Below are 24,031 nucleotides of genomic sequence, written 5' to 3' on the forward strand. Positions count from 1 at the left end.
CAAATTAGTTAGCATATAGTGCAACAATGATTTCAGGAGTAGATTCCTTAGTGCCCCTTACCCATTTAGCCCATTCCCCCTCCCACAACCCCTCCAGTAACCGTCAGTTTGTTCTCCATATTTATGAGTCTCTTCTGTTTTGTCCCCCTCCCTGTTTTTATATTATTTTTGTTTCCCTTCCCTTATGTTCATCCGTTTTGTCTCTTAAAGTCCTCATATGAGTGAAGTCATATGATTTTTGTCTTTCTGTGACTAATTTCACTTAGCATAATACTCTCCAGTTCCATCCACGTAGTTGCAAATGGCAAGATTTCATTCTTTTTGATTGCCGAGTAATACTCCACTGTATATATATACCACACCTTCTTTATCCATTCATCCATCGATGGACATTGGGCTCTTTCCATACTTTGCCTATTGTTGATAGTGCTGCTATAAACATTGGGGTGCATGTGTCCCTTCGAAACAGCACACCTGTATCCCTTGGATAAATACCTAGTAGTGCAATTGCTGGGTCGTAGGGTAGTTCTATTTTTAGATTTTTTAGGAACCTCCATACTGTTTTCCAGAGTGTCTGCACCAGCTTGCATTCCCACCAACAATACAAAAGAGATCCTCTTTCTCCGCATCCTCGCTAACATCTATTGTTGCCTGAGTTGTTAATGTTAGCCATTCTGACAGGTGTAAGGTGGTATCTCATTGTGGTTTTGATTTGTATTTCTATGGCTGTTAAATTTATATTCTGCTATTTTACAAAATCCTAATGTTTATAGAAATTTTTCCAAAGCTTCTTTTTCTAGTTATACAATCATATCAAATGAAAATAGAGATTGTGTTACCCCCTTAATTTTCAATTCTTAAGCCTTGTTTTCTCTTGCCTGATTGAGTTGACTAATTCAATATAATAGTAAATATTAATAGAAATAATGGGATTTGCTTTACTCCTAAGTTTAGCAGAAATAATTTTGGTATTTCCACATTGAGTAAGATGGTGGCTCCTGGGTTTTGAACTATCTACACATACTCACATGCCCATACATATGTTTAGATAGCATCCATATGCCTTAATAAGTGGTCTTGTCATGAATGGATGTTGACTTTCACTTTCTTTTTTGTTAAGCTCTATTAATATGATAAATTCTATTAATGGAGTTAAATGTTGAACTTTACTCATATTTCTGGAATAAATCTTTTTTAAAATGTTTATTTGGGGGGGGGTACAGAGCATGTGCGAGTAGGGGAGGGGCAGGGAGAGAGGGAGAGAGAATCCCAAGCAGGCTCCACATGTACCCTGGAGCCTGACATGGCGCTTGATCTCATGACCGTGAGACCCTGACTTAAACCAAAATCAAGAGTTGGACGCTTAACTGACTGAGCCACCCCCGCACCCCTGTAATAAATCTTTAATAATCCATTGGTATTTTTGTATGTTGCTTTTGATTCAGTTTGCTAATTTTTATTTAAAATTCTTACATTGATATTAATGCATTAGCTTGATACATTTTTTTAATTTTTATGTGCAATCTGTGTCAGGTATTATGGCCGTTATACACAAAACAAAATTAGAAGCTAATTTTCCTTCTCAATTCTCTTGCAATAACCTAAGTAGCATTGGGGTCATCTGATATTGGAAGATTAGACATTCCCTCTGTTCTTGAGGCTTTTTTGGGATAAACTCTTTTACACCTTCTCTATTTTTTTGATGTTAATAACTCTGTTTAGACTTTCTATCTCTATAGGATTCAATTTTGTTAGACTGTATTTTCCTACAGATTTATCCATTTTATCTTGAGTTTCAAATTTATTTGAATGGAGTTGGACAATGAAAGCCATTCTTCCCATGAGTCTAAATTCTGTCTATGTCTAAATGAGGAAAATAACTACTACTTGCTGGGTGCCTACAATGACATTGACTGTATTAGATGTTTTATGGGTGAGCTAACTGTAATACAGACAACTTTACAAGGGAAAAAGCTTTGTTCCCTTTTACTGAAGCAGACAGCTCAGTGGCAGACTTAGGAGTCTCACGCAGATCCACTTTGATCCAAAGGTCACCATTCACCTTCCCTTTATAATAATGGTACAGGGGTCTTCAAATGTTCTCAAGTCAAAACATCTGGTACCTTTGAAATATATTATGTGTGAAGATGCATGATCAGAAGCAAAACATCTCCTTAGTTGACACTGAATTATACCTTTTAATGATTTTCTCACGGTATGGACAAATGGAAGAAAAGTCCCTCCTAAAATTTATAAATGAATGAATGAATAAATAAATATGTACTTATTTTTGCGAGATGAAGAAAAAAGAAGCAGGGGAGAGATAGAGGGAGACAGAAGATCCAAAGCAGGCTCTGTGCTGACTGCAGAGAGCCCGACACAGGGCTCGAGCTCGTGAACCACGAGATCATGACCTGAGCTGAAGTTGGATGCTTAATCGACTGAGCTGCCCAGGTGCCCCTAAAATTTATATTTTTTGGAATAGTAGTGAGTATAGGATATACTGAGGTTTTCTCTTGTGTGCACTGAAATGATATATTCATCAGTGAAATATCTGATTCTTCAGAGTTCTTAATATAAGAGCAGATGTACAGCTGTTACCCAAGATTTATAGACTGTTCTTTCTATGTCACTTCCTGCCTTGAACTCACATTAAAGACTGTAGGCAATTCTTAAAGAATTTACAAGGAATAATAGCCACTAATTTTGACAATAATATTTGCACATGGAAGTTAATTTTTAAGACCATGAGACAAACCCTTATTGTGACTTGTAGAGAGCAGCTCCATCCTTGCAACTGTGCAATGTGCCCACACCCTAGAATGATCACCTTCCAAGGGAACTTGGATGTCAGAGGCATGATCTCATCCCTGCAAATCTGCAGCAGTCTTTCCTGCACAAGTCCAAGCCTCCAGCACTGGAATGCCTGTAAGACTCCCTTGCTTTGCAGGATTTATGTTTTTATTCTCCAGGCTCACAAATCTAGCTGTTACACTGGAATAAAATATGAGTCTGACCAGATCAGTGTGCCAGCAACAGGGTTTAAAAGGATCCGAACAATGCACTAATTGAGTTTATATTTATTATTAGTAGTAACTATATTACTACTAATAATAAATAGTAATATAAATTACTAATAAATAAATTAGCATTATATTATAATTAGTATATATTATTACTATTTATTTCATCATTTTATTCAGCTCTCCTTCTGGGAAAAGACATGTTTTCTATTAGGTTAAAAGAGCCTAAAGGGTCAAGCCCTCTCCATGTCCCTCTCCTTGTCATCATGATAGGAAAGGAACCCTTTGAACACTGCATGTATGTCCTGAGCTGCTACCTCTGTCTATTTGCCTCCTTTTCTCTCTCAGAGGGCTTCCCTAGAGGGCAGAATTCATGTTTTATTTGTCTTCATATCACCATAAATTGGAGTATACCAGAATATTAAATCTAAGTTCCTACTCCATTTTGATGGGTAGACATGAAAATAACCATAATTCATCTTCGATTGGGATAAATACTATTTATAAGCAAAATTATTAGAATACTATAGAGGAACAGTTCTCTCTGACCAACAAAATGAAGAAGGCCAAAGGAAGATGAGTTTTTCAAAAGGATTAGGAAGACTGAAAAGACATTTCAAGCTGGATGAGCACCACAAGCAGAGATCAAGAGGCACAAACACATTTGCACATCCAGGGACAGGAGAGACAGTGGGCACAGAGACTGTACATAAAGGTTAGGGTCAGACCCTGTGGGATGTCTGGATAAGTAGCTGGACTCTAACATGAGGCCAGTGGGAAGCCACTGGGAATTTCTAAGGAGAGAATAGACATGTGGTTGAGGAAAACAAAGACACAAAAATTTGGTAACCAAGTGGAAAAATGGATCAAAAGCATATAAAGAAATGGGAAGGTACCCATTCATTCTTAGATGTTGCTCAGCTTATATCCAATCCTCTACTGCTGGTAGAACCTTGGTTTATCCTGTAGCAGCAAAGAACCTTGATTTTCAGAGAAAACTGAATTCCTAGCACCGGGGGATGAATCAAAATGGGTCAAAGCCAGTCATTATTACTCTTTTCCCTTGATCTGGGATTCACCAGTCTTGATGTAGCCATAATGAATGATTCCATCTACTGATGGAAACAGAAGTCAACTGCACTGAGTTTATGAGTTTTGGGTGGGTTTATGCTTACCTGATAGAAGGGGATAGGCTTAACTGTAACAGTCCCTTCTTGCTTTGCCTTTCCTCCTCCTTTCTTAAGCAAGGAAATGATATCTGCAAGTATAACCATCATCCTGGGACTATGAAGTAGAAAGCCAGAGGACAAGACCCAACATGCAAAGACGGTAGAAAGCTTATCCCTGATGGTATCAGAGAACATTTGCCCCAGACCCAGACCACACCTCTGGACTTCTGATTATTTTTCTCATATAAATAGCTATTTGTTTAAGCCAAATAAGTCAAATAATTGAATACTGGTAGCTAAACTTATTAGTTGCTACATGAAGGTAGAATAAGTCAGATGTCAGAATTAGAAAAGAAGTAACAGAAAAGAGAAAATCATAGGCCAGTGTTATTTATAAACATATATGTGAAGTTTAAAATAAAAGATTAGCAAATGAATCTGAACTGTAGCAAAAGACATAAAAAGACAAAGAAGGGGCCTGGCGCTGTAGCACCAAGTATCTTGGATAATGGTGACGAAGGATAAATGGAGATTTAGGTAGAAGGAAAATAGTCTGTGGGAATTTCTGGAGCTGCCTTGTGGCCATCCCTGGAATGCCTCACTCCTGACTCACACGAGAGTATGAGTCTTACTAAACCCCCTATTATTTCTTCTCTCTGTTACTAACAGCCAAACATAATTCTAATGCCAATGTGCTATATTAACAAATTCCAGGAGAAAAATTATATGGTTATCTCAAAAGGTGCCAAAAAGTCCACATTCATTCATTATATCAACTCAAAACAAACCACTAATTAACAAAGGGATTTGATCCTGGGAGTGACATCACTAGGATGGTAACATAGGTTATTCTGACTTCACTCCCCTTCGCAAGAAAAACTAACAACCATTCAAGAACAAGACAATACTGAGAGAATCTTAGAATAGGGGGGGGGGGCACTTCACCCCCCACCCCCTGCAGCACAGAGAGCAAGACAGACTGCATTAGAAGGATAAGTGAAGCAGCTCCATGTTAATCACATCGCCTCAGCCCCAGGCCAGTGTAGCACCACTGAGAGGTCTCCCTTTATCTTCTGGTTCCTCCAGTGGGAAAAGAAAACCCAGGGGGGACAGCCAGCTGGCCCAGCATGGGGGTTACTTTGCTGGAGTCCTTACTCTGATCCCACACCACGGGAATTACAAGGGAATCTGTAGGGCTCAAACATTGTGAATCTGACTGTCCCAGAGAAGGGGGAGGAGCTTGCAATCATCAGCAAATGAATCCAAACAGTACAAAAAGAAATAAAAAGATGAAGATCATGTTGGCAGACTGAGCTCATACCTGCAGTGTTCCAAGCAGTAATCCCAACCAGTGGTTTTGTTCATCGGCAGAACTAAGTTGGGGATGTGTGCAGGGCACACTGACCTTGGAACTCAGCAGGGTGCAGATCTGCCTGATTTGGTTCCTCAAAGGAGGAGTTTTGCCAGCCCCAGGGTTTGGTTTGCCCACGCTCAGGCAAGGAGCTGAATCACAGCCCCATGTGTTGTGGAGAGTGTCTTCCAGCCCCATCTGACCAGAAGGGCTAGCGACAACTTTGGAAGCTGTGCAGCCCAGCTGTGTTTGAGCCCAGAGGTGAGCAGACAGAGCCGAATGCCCCAGAGCAATGCTCTACCAGGCATTATACACCTGCAGGGGGATTCATTCACAGCCAAGGCTGAGGGTAGCTCCTGGCCCTTCCCAACTGGAGTGCCTGTCTGGGAAGTGGAGCCTGGAGCAGCCCCTATCACCCCTCCCATCCAGGCAAAGGAGCTGAGACACAGCCCCATCCACTGTGGAGAGTGTCTCACAGCCCTATCTGACCAGAAGGGCTGGAGACAACTCCTGGAAGTAATCAAAAGTATGAACTTCCAGTTATAAGATAAATAAGTACTAGGGATGTAAGGTACAACAGGATGACTATAGCCAACACTACTGTGTGATATACAGGAATATTTTTTTCCTTTTTTTCTTTCTTTTGTTTTTATCATATCCAAGAAGATGGATGTTAGCTGAACCTATTGTGGTAGTCTTTCCACAAAATATGTAAATCATACCATCATGCTATATGCCTCAAATGTATATAGTGATGTATATCAATTATTTTTCAATAAAATTGGAAAAAAAGGGTAATGATCCCCAACTTATAAGACTTGTCCCTACCTAATAATGAAAAGTTTAGAAATAATTATTTCAAAGTTCAGAACAAACCCATGACTAAATATTAGAACATATGTGAACATTTTAAATGGCTGGAACAAGATCAACATACAAAAACTAATACCTTTTCTACATATCAGCATTAGCCAATTAAGCACTAAAACAAATTTAAAAGATCCATTTTATATTAGCCAACACCAAAAAGAAATTCTTATAGTTAACTAAGGATAACATAACAAAATGAGAGAAACCTTTTTGTTTTTGCTTTTGTTTGCAGAATACTGTCTTTATTGGAGGAGAAAAAGAAAAACAAATGACTATATTTTCAAGATGCCAATCCCCATATTTATAATAAATTCCATGCAATCACAACAGAAGTTTTATGAAAGTTAACAATTTCTAAAACTTAGAAGAATAAAGAAGTAAATTCTAAGATAACTTTGATAAAGACCAAAGTGGTTGCAGAAGTTTGTCCCATGTTGTGTCAAACATAAAAGTACTGTGGGGTACCTGGGTGGCTCAGTCGGTTAAGCATCTGACTTCAGTTCAGGTCATGATCTCACAGTTTGTGAGTTCAAGCCCCACACTGGGCTCTGTGCTAACAGCTTATAACCTGGAACCTGCTTTGAATTCTGTGTCTCCCTCTTTCTCTGCATTTCCCCTGCTCACACTCTGTCTCTGTCTCTCTCTCTCAAAAAGAAGAAATAAACTTAAAAAAAAAATTAAGTACTGTGATTAAAGCAGCTTGGTACAGGGGCAGACAGAGTCACATAGACCAATGGGGGAGGGCAGGAAACACAGATATCTCTCCATGTGTGCATGTGTGCATGAGTGTGAGGGAGAGAGAGAAAGAATGAAGAGGAGGAGGAAGTCAAGAGGCAGAGAAAGGGAGGGAGGGAAGAGAAAAGGGAACCAGGAAGATAATTTGCTATATGATTATGGCAGGTGCTGTTAATTTTTGATCTAATACCCATTCCCCTTGTTAGTTCATAGCTACTTGCTTTTGTTCCTGGCTGCAATGTACTCAGCCCCATATAATCAGTCATGATTGGTCTAAGCCAATCAAGACAATTCTGATTTCTGCTTTACCAGCTTTTCTTGCAGCTGAAAGTATCCAGATAACCAGTTTTTTCCCTCTCCACAAGCCCTAAAATTGTAAAAAGAAATATGCTAGGCTACTTTAAGTGAACATTTTGCTTTTCTAATAAAAGGGGCATGCAGAGAATTCTCCATTCTTCTCACCTTGAAAGGGATGCAAAAGGAAAGCTGTGCCAGCCTGTGATCATGAGGGAAATGTAAAGAGAATTTGAAAGGTGCTGCCCTGACATCACTAAGGAGCCAGCCCAAGGCGAGCACTGACCGCAGACTCTCTGATGAGTGAAAAAAGAAGATATCTAGTTAACTTGTTAACTTGACTGTCATTCGAGGTTGATGGCATGGCTATCTGATAGAATGATAAACAGAGAATTTCCTAAGTTTGTGGAAATCCAGTGAGGACGGGACAATACCATAAAATAAGGTAGCAGTACATTTGGAAAAAATAAAATTAGGCTTCTCACATTATGCCATTTACCAACAAATTCCACATGAGTAAAATACATACAGATAAGAAATAAAACTATAAGTGCACCAAAGGAAAGTGTAGGTGAGTATGCTTATGACCTTGAGGTAGGAAAGTGAGCTGCAGGACCTGCTTGAGGTTGACCACATCCCATTCCTCTTCCTCAGGGAACACATTTCCAGATTATACTACATGGTCCCCATGCAGCTGTGTGTGGCCATGTGACTACATTCTGGTCAATGGAATGTGACATGGAAGTGATGTGGGCCATTTCTAGGACTGGCCCCAACCCCTCCCCACATTGGATCTTTCGCTTCTCTCTTATCTCTCACTTGCTACCTCACTAGAGAGGATTCCATGGAGAGTCTGAGACCCTGAGTGATGAAGCATGGAAGGCACATGGTATCGTGTGAATCTGGGCTCTCCATGCAGTACATTGGGCTGACATGGCGAGAAATAAAGCTGTATTTGTTTCAAAGCACTGGGATTTGGGGGAATGTTTTTTGTAGCATTTGGCCTGCCCTGACAAATACAGGAACCCTTCTTGAGGCAAAAAAGCCCACAAAAGAAAAATCTGATAAAACTAATAATAGCAAAAATATAAAATCAATAAACAAACTTCCTAATGACAAAAAATACCATAGAAATGTCAAAGTTATATAGTAGAACAGAAGATTTTGAAAATTATATAATAAATAGGGGTTGGCACTCAGAATAGATGATGAAACACTCCAAAATAATTAGATAAAGACACATGGACCAATAGAAAAGCAGCAAGTTAGAATATGCAATTGAAAAGAAACGACCCATCAGCATGTGAAAAGATAATCAACCTTAGTTAATAATGAAGAACTTAGAAATAAAAGTATAAAATAACCATGAATGATGCCTATCCACCCCTAAAAAAATTAAGTTTGAAAACATGATTCCTGGTGAGGTGAATTGGGTAGTTTTTTACACTGCTATAGGTAGTATTTTGGGCTAGTGGTGAGGTCAGTGGAGGGCATTTTTGTTTTCAGTATCTAAATTAAAAATTTTTTTAAGTTTATTTATTTATATTGAGAGAGAGCAAGAGAGTGAGAGAGAGAGAGCAAGCAAGAGAGAGAACAAGCACAAGCGGGGAAGGGGCAGAGAGAAAGAGAGACACAATCCCAAGCAGGCTCTGTCCTGTTAGCGCAGAGCCAGACATGAGCCTTGAACTCATAAACTGTGAGATCATGACCTTGTGTGAGATCAAAAGTCAGATGCTTAACCGACTGAGCCACCCAGGTACCCCAAGTATCCATTTTTTTTAATGTGCATACTCTGTATAACTCTACAATTCTGCCTCTCAGTATCTTCCTTAAAGTCAACCTTGCTCATGTGCATGAAGAAGCATGTATAAGGGTGTTCCTCGCAGCACAACTAGAAATATAAAAAACACTTGTTTGTTAGTAGGAGGATGGTTCAATCAAGTATGACCCATCTAGAACGTGACCCATGATATAGGTGTTAATATGGAAATTTCTCTAAGGCATATGAGAATATCCATGTATTACAGTGTGATTTACAAATGCAGAAAGGAAAAAAAATCTCTTGTAGATAAATGTCTGCAGGAGGCACACGTGCTATGATTGTGATGGCCTCTCAGCAGTGTGGGGCTGTGGGAGGGAGTGGAGTAGGGTTTTTACTTTTACTTTATGGCTTTCTAAGTTCTTTGTCCGTGTGCTCAGGTAATACACTATATTTATTTTTATTTTTTTATTTTAGAGAGAGAGGGAGAGCGAGCGAGGGGCTGAGAGAGAGAGAGAGAGAGAGGGAGAGAGAGAGGGAGAGAGAGAGAATCCCAAGCAGGCTCCATGCTGAGCACCCTCAATGCAGGGCTCAATCCCATGACCCTGGGGTCATGACCTGAGCAGAAATCAAGAGTCAGATGCTCAACTGACTGAGCCATCCAGGTGTCCTGAGTAATACACTATATTTTAAAAAATGTTTTCCACTGAAGCTATTGAATAAAATATGCCAGACGTGACAGGACCTGAATTAAAACATGGAAGCATAAATGAACAAGAGAAGAACAGAATGATTTGGTTTGGTTGGACATGTGCTGAGTATTGAGAAGCAAAGGAGATAGTGTGCAGAGCACAGATCTTGGAGAAAGCTAGAGACAATTTTGAATTTCAGCTCTGCCATTCTTTGCAAGTGGGATCTTTGGGAAGTCACTAAACATTTTTGAATCTATTTCCTCATCTATACATGGGGAAGATGCTACATCTTTCTCATAATTTTATAAGGCTTAACAAAAGTTAAAAATCTATCTATCTATCTATCTATCTATCTATCTATCTATCAGATTTCTCTGCCTTGTCATAGCGACTGACACAGAGTCTCAGTGCCTACTTTATCTCCCCACCTTTTTCTTTTCCCATCATTCCTTTATTTCTCCATTTCTATACTCAAATGCTGTTAACTGAGCCCTTGCTCTGTGTTAGGCGCCAAAGATACAATCCAAAATCAGATATGATCTCTGCCTTTGAAGAATATTGAGGTTAGTGGCCTAAAAAATTAAAGAAGCAGGTACAACATGCAGTGCTTAGTGATATTAGAGAGACAAGATGGCAAAAATTCATTGGCAAGGAAGCTGCCCTCTGCTGGAGTGCAAGAGAGAAAGACAATGACTCTGAGGGAGTTATCCCTCATGAGAAAACCACTGTAGGACTAGGAATTGTGTAGGTTAGGGGTAGAGGGCTGGTCTTTGTGTGGGTGTAGAGTGGGGCAGTGTGGACAGAGCCAAAAAGATAGAGGAAGATGTGTACAAACCTGGAAGACAACAGAGCAAGGACATATTCCAGAAACAAAACTGTAAGTTTACAAAATTCATACAAAAGAGACCAAAGATAACCTACATAAATGGCAAGATGTACTGTCTGCATGTACTGGATGTACCGTACTGTAAGATAAAGGACAGTTAAAATGTCAATCATTCTCATATTGATCTATGAATTCAATGCAATCTCAATCAACATTCCAGAAGGATTCTGTGTAGACAAGAGCAAGCTGTTTCTAAAATTCATATGAAAAGATAAAGGAGCTAGATTAGCCAAAACAATTTTGAAAAAGAAGACAATGTTTGAGGATTCACACTACCCAATTTAAAATGCATTATAAGCCTACACTGGTGAAGATAGTAGGAATTGGACAAAGATTAGGCACATAGATCAATGGAATGGAAAATAGACAACAGCTTTTTCACAAAGGTACAAAAGCAATCCAATGCAGAAAATACTAACTTCTCAACAAATGGTGCTGAAAAAGTGGAGATCAATATGCCAAAAAAAAAAAAAAAAAGGAAAAGGAAAGAAAGGAGGAACAAAAAAAAGAAACTCAATCTACACATCACATAATATATAAAAATTAATTCTAAATGGATTATAAGCCATGTATGCATGTATATTTAAGTGTTCACTTGCTAGTGGGTATATGTACATGCTTGTGTGCATGCATGTCCGTATGAATCTGTTCATGTGTTCAGGAGTGTGTGTGAGTTTCTGTGTGTCAGTGTCTGACTGTATGTTCATATGTTTAATTTGGGTGTGGGAGCACAGACATGCATGTGTGCATGAGTGTGTGCATGTGTATGCAAGTGTATGCACAGTGTGTGTAAGTATAGTGTGTGTCTCTGTGTGTGTTAAGGGTTGAGGTGGGGAAAGCTGTCTGAGACATTTGGAGAGAAGTACCAGTGGGCTGCACATTTACATTTGGAGGTTTTCAGCATACTTATAGTAAGTGAAACAAAGGGAACAGATGCCATAATTCTTTTCTATTAAAAATTATTTAAATTTCGGGGGGGGGGTTGCTGGGTGGCTCAGTTAAGCATCTGATTCTTGATTTCAGCTCAGGTCGTGTCTCACAGTTTGTGGGTTCCAGGCTTGCATCAGGCTCTGCACTGACCGTGCAGAGCCTGCTTAGGATTCTCTCTCTCCCTCCCTGTCCACCCCTCCTGTGCTCATGCTCAGCCTCTCACTCTCAAAATAAACATGAAAAAAAATTTTTAGACTTATTTAAATTTCATGGGGTTCCTGGGTGGCTCAGTCAGTTATGCGTCAGACTCTTGATTTTGGCTCAGGTCATGATCTCACGGTTTGTGCCCTGCATGGAGCTCTGCACTGACAGCATGGAAGCTGCTTGGGATTCTTTCTCCCTCTCTCTTTTCCCCTTTCCCCCTCTCTCTCTCTCTTAAAATAAATAAATAAACTTTAAAAAATTATTTAAATTTCACAAGCACAGGACAATTTCAGCTTTTGGAGTTTTATTCTTTTATAGGCTCATTATTAGTTGAATATTTATACATGTTAACAACTGATAAAATTCAGTGTGTTTTATCCAAATGTCTGTCTTTCTAAAAACAAACCAAATAAAAAAGGAAAAAAATAATCCCTATGGATGATATTATCCTGGATGATTGAAAATTTTAAGTAGATGACATCTAGATGAATGGATTTTTAAGAACCTACCCAGATTTCTATAATTAATTACCTGGCAACTTTGTGACCCAAAGTGTTAATCAACTAGCTGTTCTTTTTGAGTTACCTAGGTTTTAAACATTAGTCACTATAGGAACCCCTGTTTTAGGATATAAATCCACACCGGCATGCAAACAAACTAGGACAGTTTACTTCTATTCCCTGGTTCTCATTGCTTCATATTTGAAATGAGGATAGTAGTTCCTATTTTACATGGTTGTGGTGATGGTTACATAACACAATGTTGGCTTACAGTGAGCACCAAAAAAGGGTAGGTATGATTATTATTGTTATTGCCTATTTACTTCCTTGCCAATATGCTCTTTAATAACTTTGGAAACCTAATAGAACCCTCTGGAGTACCATTCTTTCAGAAAATTTGCTTCTGGTAGCTTTTGTATCATAGGAAAAGAACTTATAATTATTCAAAAGTTGTTTCTGTACTGAAATCGATGAATACGAAGTTCGACTTTACAGGTTCAGCTATTTGAGTCAAGAAAGAAAATGCCTTTTAAAGCAGAAAATATGTATGTCCACACTCCCCTGAGGAAAGAACGTTGAAACCAATTTCCCTCAAATGTTAAGCATTGATGGGCTGGAGACTAAATGGCAAGCACTGCAGCTCCGGAGGAAACAGTCACAGCAAGTCTGAAGCAACGGATTGTCAACCAAAAAATTCTTTTGTCATTGTCATGAATGGAGTTTTTTTTTTTCTGAACTGCACGGTGTCCCCACAAATAAGCTGCCTCTGGGCTCAGCCCTCTCTAATCAATTGTCAGGGATGTAATCACAGCTACCAGAAAAGGGGAGGACAGGATGATGGGACAGGAATCAAGAAAGGAAGATTATTTTAAAGATTGTTAAAGAACGGGGACACGATAGGCAAGAAGGAGGGAGAAGGAAGATGGGAGAAATAGAGAAAGAAATGAAGGAGGGCTCAACTGAGAACAACATGCCCAAGTACAATCAACACTACACATTTCATAGATGCTGTATCAGTTACCTATTACTCTGAAACAAATTACTCCAAAATTTAGTGACTTAACATATTCATTATGTCACAGTTTCTCTGGTCAGGTATCAGGGTATGTATAACTGGGTTATCTGACTCAGAGTCTCTCATAGATTGCAAACAAAATGTTGGCTGGGGCTGCAGTCTTGCATAAAGGCTCCACCAGGGAAGGAACCCCTTCCAGGTTCACTCATGTGATTGTTGGCAGAATCATTTCTCAAAAGTCACTGAACTGAGAATCAATTTCTTGTCACATGGGATTTCCCCTGGTGAAACTGCAAAATGACAGCTTGTATCAGAGCAAGGACATGAGAAGAATCAGTGAGAGCATGTGCATAATGGAGCTTCCAGTCTTTTGTATCCTGATCTTGGAAGTGGCAGCCCATCGTATTTGCTGTACCCTGTTTATTGGGTGCAGTTCACTAGGTACAGCCCCCACACAAGGATGGGGGACAACACAAGGATGTAGATATCAGGAGGCAGGAATGATTGGGAGCCATGTCAGAAGCTTCCTACCACAGACATCCTTGCAGCATCTATATGAGGGTTCAAGTTCATTGTGCAAGTCAAAAGGCAGCATCTTAATATGGTGCTACATGATCACTGATAATTTGTCAGGAATGTTTTTTTAAAAGTTATTTATTATTGAGAGAGAGAGAGCACGCAAGTAGAGGAGGGACAAAGAGAGAGGGAGAGAGAATCCCAAGCAGGCTCCACACTGTCAGAAAGAAGCCTGATGTGGGGCTTAAACTCACGAACTGCGAGATCATGACCTGAGCTGAAATCAAGAGACAGATGCTTTACCGACTGAGTTACCCAGGTGCCCCAGTCATCTTTTTTTTTTTTTTTTTGGCTAATTGTTGTAGAAAAATTTACTCTAAACTTGAAAAAAAGGGAAAAATGGGGATTACTTGTGTTTTTGATATGCTGCTAAAACACTGACTTATTATAAGCCTGTTTTATCTGATTCTGAAACTCTTGAGAAGTGTTACAACTCCTTATGTAACAACTAAGGCCTTACAAAGATGCAGGTTTATAGCTCTGTAAAATTAGACACTAAGTTGCAAAAATTGATAACAATGTGATTTTTATTGCCCTCAGTACAAAAGTTAACCTTAGATAAAGTATTATTTTATTACCCTCTAGGGAGTTAGCTTAACATAGCATCTTATTTCTGTATTTCTTTTCTAGATGACTATAAATTCTAGTTACTCAAGTGTACTTGGAGCCAGATCATTTATCTTTTGCTGGTTCCCTTATCAATGAGTTAAGTAAAGTTTTGGTGCATGCTAATAAATGATTTTGTCTGAGAACTGGGCTTTGCATGCTTTAGGAATGCCCACAAGGTACAGAGGGAATTCAGCAAAACACTGGAAAAGGATCCCTAGAGACACTGCTCTCCAGGCATTATCTTAACTGGCCACCCCACATGCACACATTCGTGGTGGCACAATGTCCATGTGGATGACAGGCCTCTCTGATCACAGAAGATTTAAAAACTGCCCCTGAGAATGTAAGCCTGTTAAGAATTGATATTCATTCTATCTCACTGGGGACTGTTCTTCTTTTCCATGGCTCGGCACCTGGGCTTTGAAGAGGAGGCCCCGAAGCTGGGTCTGGTTACTAGGGTTTCCTGATTGGTGATGCCAATGAGCCCACACTGAGGTACACACACTGCCATGGGCCTAAGAAAAAGCTGCATACAGAAATGCTACCCTAGAAGGTATAGCCAACATGGAGAAATACATTGACTCCAGGAAAGAAAGATCCAGAATATGACATACTATATACATTAAAGTTTCAAAAACAAGTATTCAGCAATCTCGGAACTCCTCTGGGAGATTCAGTCTACACAGATACTTGAAAGGCCATAATGGGATCAAGGACACAACTGCATTCTAGAAGATTACATGGTTCCAAAGAAAGCTGTAGGGGTAGGGGAGGTCAGTGTCACACATGGAAATGATCACAAAGGGATGCAGAGGCAAGGATGGTGACAACAGGGCATCCAACCTTGGCAGCAGGACCAGATCTAGGCTGGAGTGGGCAGGGAGAGCCTGGGCACCCCTGGGGCACATTAACATTTTTGAAGGAACACGAGTGTGGAACACTTAAACAATCAACTTTCAGGGTGCCTGGATGGCTCAGTTGGTTGAGTGTCCGACTTTGGCTCAGGTTATGATCTTGCAGTTCGATCCCTTGTTGGGCTCTGTGCTGACAGCTCAGAGACTGCAACCTGCTTCAGATTCTGTCTCCCTCTCTCTCTGCCCCTCCCCCGCTCATGCTCTGTCTCTCTCAAAAATGAATAAACATTAAAAAATGTAAACAACCAACTTTCACATTCTCAAATCCATATATAATCTATCCTAAAATCCATCTGTGGGTAAGACGCCTTCCCTGCAGGTTCTTCTTTCCCACGTCCTCCATTGTTCTGGAGTGCAAACCTCCAGATGCCACACAAAGGGACAGCCAATGACTCCTTACACCAGAAGCCTCCTCCCCAGAAGCCTCTCTGTTATCCATCTCATTAAGACTGTTCCATGATACATTTCATTTTGTTTTTTAATTATACTGTTTTGATCAACTTAACACTAATCAATACTACAAATGGTATTAGTAAAAAGCCAAATGAAATATTTTAACATATGTATGTGTGTGTTTTTATATATATATATATATATATATATATATATATATATATATATATATATATATCTGTGTACCAAACATACACAAATATGCGAAGACATGTGACAGGATAATCAGTGAATGTCTTTTAAGCAGAAAATTATGATACATTTTTGTGGAGGATGTGGAATTTCATATTTCTATATAAATTCAAGGAGGAAACAAAATGGTGTAAACTTTCAAAGTGAAGGGAGGATCTATGTATTCTGTATTTTGAATGGATGGTTTTTATATCCTATTATGTGTGTGTGTGTGTGTGTGTGTGCATATATATTTTTTAATGCTTATTTATTTATTTTGAGAGAGAGGGAGAGAGAGAGAGAGAGAGAGAGAGCAAGCAGGGGAATGGCAGAGAGGAAAGGACAGAGAGAATCCCAAGCAGGCTGCATGCTCAGCATGACTGTGAGATCATGACCTGAACCAAAATCAAGAGTCAGACACTTAACCAACTGAGCCACCCAGATGCGCCTCCACAATGTATATTTTTTTAAAGTGCTAGATCTGAATGAAAAGTACAGCAAAGGGGATATAGTCAATAATATTGTAATAACCAAAGGGGTACATGCACTCCCATGTTTATAGCAGTGCTACTGACAATAGCCAAAGTATGGAAAGAGCCCAAATGTCCATCAACGGATGAACGGATAAAGAAGATGTGGTACTCAACGGATGAACGGATAAAGAAGATGTGGTACATATGTATACAATGGACTGTTACTCAGTGATCAAAAAGAATGAAATCTTGCCATTTGCAACAACGTGGGTGGAACTAGAATGTATTATGCTAAGTGAAATAAGTCAGTCAGAGAAAGAAATATCATATGATTTCACTCATACGTGGAATTTAAGAAACGAAACAGATGAATGTAGGTGAAGGAAGGCAAAAATAAGATAAAAACAGAGAGGGAGACCAACCATAAATGACTCTTAAATACAGAGAACAAACTGAGGGTGGCTGGCAGGGTGTTGGGTCAGGGGGAAGGGCTAAAGGGGTGAGGGGTACTAAGGAGGGCACTTGTTGGGATGAGCACTGAGTGTTATATGTAAGTGATGAATCACTAAATTTTATTCCTGAAATCATTATTATACTATATGTTAACTTGGATTTAAATTAAAAAAAATAAGAAATAAAATTTAAAATATAACATAATAATGTTTTATGGTGACAGATGGTAACTACACTTATCATGGGGAGCATTGTGTAGTGTACAGAATTGTTGAATCACTATGTTGTATACCTGAAACTAACATACGTCAACTATACCTCAATAAAAAAGTGACGCATCTGTGCTGTTTTAAAATGTCATTATTGGGGCACCTGGGTAGTGCAGTTGGTTAAGTGTCTGACTCTCAACTTTGGCTCAGGTCATGATCTTATGGTTTGTGAGTTAGAGCCCCGCATTGGGCACTGCGCTGATTGTGCGGAGCCTGCTCGTGATTCTCTCTCTCCCTTTCTCTCTGACCCTTCAGCACTCTCTCTCTCTCAAAATAAATAAACTTAAAAAAATAAAATGTCATTATTACAATATGCAAGAAATTACATCTTTGTCCCTATTTAAATTTATGATGTAAAATGTTAGACGTGCACTTGGATGTGTGCTTGTGAGCACAGGATTTCAAGACCAGCTGAGGGAATGCATGGGTCACGTGCAGACCTATCTGTGAGTATCAGATAAAAGGCTTATGAGCACAGGCAGCTGGATTCCACAGCTTCTGGAGCAATCCTGGGCTGGAGGGGAAAAGCCTCTGGTCTGATGGGAAGGCCAGGAGAGGGTCTGAAGGCCAGGGAAGGATGGCACAGGAGGACGCTCAGGTGGGACTGGTGTTAACCAGTCTTGTCACCCATTTGGGAGGTAAGATGTAGTCAGTGGCACAGGGCCATGGGCTCCAAGGCCGGTCTCATTTCTCAGTGAGTATCAAGTGCCTTTTGTGGGCACAATGGGCTTTAATTCTGGGCACACGAGAAAACCATGAAAGACAGACCAAAAATAATGAATCACAGATTTCCGGGCCTGACCCAAGGGACACAACCCCACAGACCACAAAGTGCCCTCAAGAGCAGCGCTGTGCTATTTCACAGTGCAATTGTTGATAAAAACTGAGTAAAAGTGGGTGGGAGGACAGGGAAGGGAGCTGAAAGTCACTGCTCACTATGAGCTAAGCATCCCCCTAGGTCCGCATACTTACAACATGATTTCTAGCATTCTTACCAAGTGTCACAGCTCTGGGAACTTTTCGTGAATTAACTCACTTTGTCCTCAGCTGAGCCCTATGTGGAGGGCATCACCATCACCATCCCCATTTCAGAGATAAGGAAACTGAGGCCTAGAGAGCTGATTCACACTTGGCCCCCAGCCAGGCCTTGGTGTAACCAAGAGTTGGGCTTGAGGCCTATGGATGGAAACCACATTGGTGTATCCCTGGCAGCCCCAGTGGACAGGAACCTTAATTCCATCCTTGGGAGAGGAAGCTGGAGACACGTGCCTGCAGTGGGGCCATGCTGAGACCACTGCTCACCTTCCTCCATCTGCAGCTCCTTCTGCTCAAGGGGACATTCTGCTCAGTTTAGGACATTCAGAGGGACAGCCCGACTACAGGACTTCATGGGCTTTGGCGTTTGCCCTACGCAGCTCCTTTCTGCCAACAGCAACTGTTGAGTGTGGACCCTGAGGGTCAGGAATGGGTTTTCTACATGGAATCCTTGGTGCTGAGTGCTGCTAGATGCACCAGTAGAAGAGGGAGGTGAACATTCTGTCCTGCCCTCCAACACTCAGCACCTGGAATCGAGGGGCACATCATCGCAAATCCACTCTGGGAGGCCTACCCAACAGGGACAACTGTCTCCACTGGGCAGATGGGAAGCCATGGTAACCCAGCCAGATAGCAGGGAGTGAGAACCTGATCCCAGATCCTAGAACCAGACAGACCATGGGCTAGGACTTCACACAGATGGAAGGACATACCTGTCTCACCCAGCACCTCCACCCTTTTGCTCCACATTTGGCACCAATGAGCAGAGCCTGGTTCCCCAGGCAGACATCAAGCCCTGGGCTCTACTGTCCTTCTCCCAGCCTGGGTGTGCCACCCCAACCCCGAGGCTGCTTCAGGGCCCAGACTCTGTCCTTCCTGGGGAGGTACAGCTCACTGTGTGTGGGAGGGACATGGAAAGACATAGTGCCCTGATCACATTTGCCATAAAGAAAAATGGGGTCCCGGGACCCAGACAGAGATCTGTGCAGCCCTCAGGACAGTGGCTGTGGGAGTCCCCAGGAATAGGGAAGTCAAGGGAGCAGGAAGACAGAGACTCATGGACCTTCCCAGGCCACTGAGGAGGTCCCCCCAGCAAGGCCTGGGACCTGCAAGCCTTGGGGAAGGGTTTCTCCACAGGGGTCTTTTTTCCTTGGCTGTTTCTATGTCATTTTCAAGAACACAGGTTAGGAGCATGCTACTCACTTAAGACCAGATAACTCAGGTTTCCAAGTGGACAGAGTTCCACAGGATGCACTGAGAAGAGAAGAAAGGCAGCTCTGATATTTCCACCCACATATTCGAATGAAACCCAAGTGATTTCCTCTGTGTTTATGCAGAACTGCACATCTGGGTTTTAACTGCGTTTCACTCAACCCGTAAACTATTATGTTGTGCCTATATCATGGTCCCTTCTCCAAGGAGCTCATCAAAGGGACACAGAGATAAGTGGAGGGTTCCTGACATGTTAACAGCTAAAAAGGAGGAAGATAGGAGGAGGAGGCGGTGGTGAGCCTTCTGGGAGACTTCGGGTTTATGCCCATGTAGAGATGTTACATCTGGGTCTTCAGGGCCCATCCTCTGCCATGGCTAACCTCAGGGTGGCTGGCCTGGCATCACCCAGAAAGTAAGAGAATGGGTGACACCTCAGAGGGGCCTCAAGCTCAGCCTCGAAAGCCACAAGCCAGGAAACATGCAGGATGAAGCATGCATGCCTACAATAGCCCTTCTTTATGGAAACCAGCCCTCGTGTGCTTTCAAAAAGTCACGGGGAAGGAATCCAGGCAAGTAAAATTTTTAGAGGAAGCACTTTTCAGATACTCTAGCTAAAAATGTTCTCCAAGGGCAGTCTTTTTGTTTGTTTTTTTAAGACAGCCTAATCCACGTCCATGTGTAGCTCCTAAACTAACATGTATTTTCTTGGTATAATTTCCAAAACATTCTCAAGGAAGATTCCAAGACAATGGAGCTCAAATAAACCCATGGGGACCTCATCTACACAGTAATACATCTAATAATCTTCAAACAAAAAGTCCCATTGCTTGCTAGTGACTGAAAGGCAAAACTGCCAGCAGACCAGGCAGATCCAAGCCCAGTGAGGGGAAGGAGCAAAGCAATGAAGAGTGCTAGAAATAACCAGAATGGCAGAGTGGATACCATTAGGATGCTTCTCACTGGTGAATGCTTCCTGTCTTGGGGATTTTGCATCTCTATGCAACCTTCTAACTTCAGGGACTTAAAAAAAATGACCACTCACATCCTGGGGAACCTCTGCCTTGTCATTCAGCATTATCAGCATTTTCGCTTAGGGTCTTATTCAGCTTTCAGGGATTACAGAAAATCTCAGGAGTGAAGTAGCATCCAGAGGCACTCAGCCTGTCCTCCCTGCCACTGATAATAAAAGCTAATACTAAGTGAGGCCAACTGTGGGCTCCATCCCTGCCAGACACCCCGTGCAAGGGTTACTCTTTGCCTCCTAATTTTCATGATAAGGACACTGAGGGTTTATGAGATGAAGTATTTGCTCAAGGTCATCCAGTTAGTGTGTGCCAGAGTTGGGATGCATATCAGACGCACACCCAGATGGTCTAATTTCAGAGTCCTTCTCTTGACTGCTTTGATATATCCCCTTGTGTGGCAGCTCACAACCACAGAAGAATGAAAAAAATAACGAAACCTATTGCAGGGAAGAAATGTGGTGCTGATTAACTGATTAGTTAAAAATCATCACACAACTGTCAATAAATGCTAATGTGGGTGAAAAATGGGCTAGGCAGGAGAATATTCACATGGTCTCAAAGTTTGCCCCACTGATTACTTATTAATTACAAGGGATAAAAACCAGTAACTTTATAAGGGAGAATTCTGGCAGAGACCATCTTAACTAGGTGAACAAACTTGTCATCACCATGCCCGGTTACAATGATATGGTGAACCCACTGCTGCAGTGTAAACACACAAAAAGTGTGTCTGCGCCTAGGGAGGAAGGAACAGCCAGGAAAATCCAGACTGTGAGACTCTGCTCAAAATAAATGGCTTATTAGGTTCTTCAACAACGTCAAAAATCAAAAAAGATAAAAGCAAAAGTAGCATTTTGATTTAGATTTAAAGACACCTAACCAAATTCAGGGCATGATATTTAACTGAATGCAAGATAGGGGAAAACAGCTACAAAGAATATTTTGGGAACAACCAGAGGTATTTGAATACTATATGTTGGATATGTTGGATAAGATTACTTTATCAATGCTAAATTCCCCAGTGATAATGGTACTATAGTTTTGAAGTAAAAAGCCAATAGACTTAGGAGATATTTGCCAAAGTATGTCATGATGTCTGTAACCTACTTTCAAATGATTCAGAGGAAAACACTAAACACGCATATACGTACACACCTAAATATATATTCCATGTGTGTATGTGTGTGTGTCTATGTGGGTAAACAACTGGCAAATCTGAGTGAAGGATATACGGGTTCTCAGTTACCATTTTTTTAATAGATTTGAAATTTATCAAAATAAAAGGCAGACAAAAAATAAATTGTTCATTCAAGGAGTCATAAGGCAAAAGCAATGCTATGCTTTTAATCAACTAGACGAAAATTACATTTTGGGATAAGAACTAAGAGGAAACATTAAAAAAGAAAATAATATGTGAAGGTGATAAGACTACTTTTGCTTATATTACTCTTACAGTAGTTTAAAAATCAATCATGGTAGCAACAGATGGCAACAGACTTAGTTGGTAAATTTTGTGCTAGGTATAAATCAAATCACTTATTGGTCATTTACTACAATCATGTTTTTCTTTTTTTGAGAATAATGTTTATTATTCTAATGCAATACCAAACCCATTTAATAATTTTCTGAATGAACTTTAGTGAACAAATAACACTATCCCTGGCTTTAGATCTGATTCCCAGACAATTTTCTCCAAGGACCACTACAAGTGCTGTTGCTAGAGGTGTTGACTGCCTTTGTCCCTCTGGCACAGTCACTAGGAACCCATGAACACGGGACTTACTTTTCAGACAGTGTGATTCTCTGGGGGGGTGTGGCAATCAGGCAGCCAGGGCAATGCTGCACCGTCCCTGCTGGAAATGGCCCATTGTTGCCCCAGTAGATGGTGTGGGACCACAACCCTTGAGGGCTCTGGAAAAGACAACAAGGATAAAGCAGAATGTTCATATTTCATTAAAAATGTGAATTTAAAACTTCAGTGTTATGAATAATTTTTAATACATTTTAAAACTAAAATGTGAATATTTCAAAGTTAAAAGTGATTTTAAATATTCAATGTGAACTTGAGATGGTCTTGATAGTGAACCCCATATCTCTGAATCTCCCTTCTTAACACACCACCCCACCCTTTAAATTTTAAATAAATGCAGGCATCTAGAGGCAGGTCAGGATAAACGCATGGGACAAGTCTGCTCTGTGGGGAAGTGTGAGAAGTGGCTGTGGGTTAGAACACAGAAGAAGTTCATGCACTGTGCTGATGTTCCAGAAGATGTACACAGTCCTTCCCAGAGGGACTCCTAGACCAAAGCCTGACTTCTGACATTCCAATGAGAACCTTGGGTGGTATGGTCTATGAGGAGTCTCAAAGTTAGGAAGCTGTTCATAATCCCTACCTGGACCATGGGGTATCTAAGCAGTCATGGTGATGACCACATGTGGGTCCTGACAGGATGCACAGTGCTCCACGTGGAGGGCAGAGTGTCATGAACAGCATTGTGAGTAGAGAGGGTCCCTGTGGACTACACCTTGTTCCAAGTGGGCACACCTTGTGCCACAGCATCTTGACTCCTGAGATCCACTCACTTATATGCAATGTAGAGTTTTCTTGCAAGCATCATAACCCTAGGACACTCTTAAGCTAGGAGGACTGTGACTTCACAGGCACAGGGAGGGTACTAGGTCACATTTGGGCACCCTACATAGACCCACATGTGGTACAGGAATCCCACTTTCCTACATGATAACACTTAGACTCTGGGTGAAGTCCAAGGATCCTGCCTGTGTCTATGGAATGCCCCTGTCCAGTGGTGTGCCCTGAGGCCTGGAATGATGTGTCTTGTCCCCACAGTTCCCAAGTACCCTGAGGTTCCAGACTCCTAGCTGGCTTCCCCTTTCACATCTCCCACCCAGATGGAGAAATCACAAATCTTCATACGCATAGGTGCTTTACTTTCAACATTTCGAAGCTAACATGATTTCTCTCTTTTTGGTGGTTTCTATTACTAATATAAAATATTTTGATCTTGTGTATATATTCCTACCTTGAATTATACTCTACTGCTTGTCTTACTGCTCCTTGTTCTTTTTGTAATGTTGCTTGTGATAGTTTTGCCTATTCCTTTATAATTTTACCTCTTTAGGCCATCTTTTTTTTCAGCTGTGTCTTATCTAAAACATTATAGATAAAATTTAATCCTTTATTCAATTTCAGAGTAGCTGTACTTTAGTTGGGGAATTTAATCTGTTCATTTTTATTTTTTGAGTAGCATTAAGAGTAGGGTAGGTAGATGACTGGTGTATTTGGCTCATTCTTCATCATCTGTTTTAGTGTTTTCTACTCCTCAAATTTTATGGTGTTAATTTCTTTACTGTCTTCAGCTGACTTGATTGGTCTTATTTTTCTTGTAATTTTT

General features: G+C 40.7%; 1 protein-coding gene across 3 annotated transcripts in view; it reads right to left on the minus strand.

Moving 5' to 3' along the window:
- OTUD7A (OTU deubiquitinase 7A) overlaps positions 1 to 24,031 on the minus strand; it is a 360,750-nt gene that overhangs the window by 157,376 nt on the left and 179,343 nt on the right. For 2 of the 3 annotated variants that reach the window (XM_053223655.1, XM_053223656.1), the window contains exon 2: positions 22,402 to 22,529. The exons of the other annotated variant lie outside the window; for it this stretch is intronic. The gene's annotated coding sequence lies outside the window, so the exon portion shown is untranslated. The remainder of the gene's footprint in view (positions 1 to 22,401; positions 22,530 to 24,031) is intronic. 3 annotated transcript variants of the gene reach the window in all.

This window comes from Acinonyx jubatus, chromosome B3 (genome assembly GCF_027475565.1).
Source record: "Acinonyx jubatus isolate Ajub_Pintada_27869175 chromosome B3, VMU_Ajub_asm_v1.0, whole genome shotgun sequence".
Taxonomy (NCBI): Eukaryota; Metazoa; Chordata; class Mammalia; order Carnivora; family Felidae; genus Acinonyx; species Acinonyx jubatus.